Here is a 1,781-nt window from a genome sequence, read left to right as displayed (position 1 = left end):
CTAAAGTAAAGATAAACATAAATTAACATTAATTAGTGTTAATTAACATAAACTATATATTTAAATGTAGATGCAGAGGCTGTTCTCACACAGTCCAGAGTTTTATAGAAAAAAAAACTGACACACAGCGCCTCACCTGACCATATGTCGGTGTGTATGTATATATATATATATATATATGCACTCACACACACAATATGTTGTATAAACACAAAGTGATAACAACATAAATTATAAATTATAACCCTAACCCTAACCCTGTGTCTCCACAGAAGAACAGTTACACTTCATGATAATCACAATGACTGACACCATGTTATCATATGTGTGTTATTAACACCATATCAAGATTTCATTTTAAATATCATGGTTATTGTCAATACATGTAAATCCTAACACACAGAGTTCATATATATACACATGTATTTGAAAACCTCTGAGACACATATATTAACAGATACACCTCAAAATTCCTGAAGGTTTTTTAAATATAAAGAACTGATGTATTTTTACAGACACATGTAGGTTTTAGTTTTGTAGTTTTTATAACATAAACACTGATGTAGATTTATTCTTTCTCTGAGTGAAACACTGAAGCAACAGTGAAATTACACAAATATCCCAGATGATGTGACACACACACACACACTCTCACACACACACACACACACACACACACACACACAGGTCCACACTGAAATACAACAACAACCACTGGATTCATTGTGATGACATGAGTCACAGATTTGGATGAAAACAGGGAGGAGACAAGGAAACGAGGAGGAGACAAGGAGACAAGGGGGAGAGTTTTTAACCATCTGGTCTTTTAAGAAGAATAAAGGAGAAACAAGAAGAAACAGTCTGTGAGTCTGGCTACACATCACTCAGTGTGTGTGTGTGTGTGTGTGTGTGTGTGTGTGTGTGTGTGTGTGTGTGAGTGTGTGTGTGTGAGTGAATGTGTGCCTGTGAGTCTGGCTACACATCACTCAGTGTGTGTGTGTGTGTGTGTGTGTGTGTGTGTGTGTGTGTGTGTGAGTGTGTGTGTGTGAGTGAGTGTGTGCCTGTGCTGTGAGTCTGGCTACACAACACTCAGTGTGTGTGTGTGTGTGTGTGTGTGTCTGTGAGTCTGGCTACACATCACTCAGTGTGTGTGTGTGTGTGTGTGTGTGTGTGTGTGTGTGTGTGTGTGTGTGTGTGTGTGTGTGTGTGTGTGGAGGACTTGGCAGATTCAGTAACACAGAAGAAGAAGTTGTTGCCAGAGCTCCAGCAGTAGCTCAGTGATCAGACAGTGATCAATCAATCGACTGCTCAGAAACTGATTGACAGACTGACACAGACACAGCTGCTGCTCGTAGCTCCGACCCCCCAGGGACCAGGTCCTGATCATCACCTGGATCATACCATCTCTACAGGGAGGCCTGGGGGGGGGCACGTCATGTTTCTGAAAGACTGTGACATAACACAATGCTGCTGCCTGCAGTCGACTGAAACAAGTCTCTGATGAAGATGATGATGATGATGAAATGTTGAAATGTGTGGAGAAGATAAATAACAGTGATGTAAATGTGCAGCTCTGTGCAGAGGAGCGGCTCACACACCTGAAGGTCTCCGCCTGTAGTTTTAAACCTGCCACACCTGTAGACACAGGTCACAGGACAGAAACACCTGTTCAGACACGAGTCACCGACCTGAGATCAGCTGGCGTGTTTATCAGCTGATCGGGCTCCGCAGGATTCCACCAACAGAGACACAGCAGAGCTCCGGACTTAAGTTTCATCTCA

This window comes from Trachinotus anak, unplaced genomic scaffold (genome assembly GCF_046630095.1).
Source record: "Trachinotus anak isolate AG129_WGS33_773 ecotype Australia unplaced genomic scaffold, CSIRO_AGI_Tana_v1 ptg000020l, whole genome shotgun sequence".
NCBI lineage: Eukaryota > Metazoa > Chordata > Actinopteri > Carangiformes > Carangidae > Trachinotus > Trachinotus anak.
The sequence above is the reverse complement of the archived record's forward strand: the minus strand, read 5'-3'. Positions refer to the sequence as shown.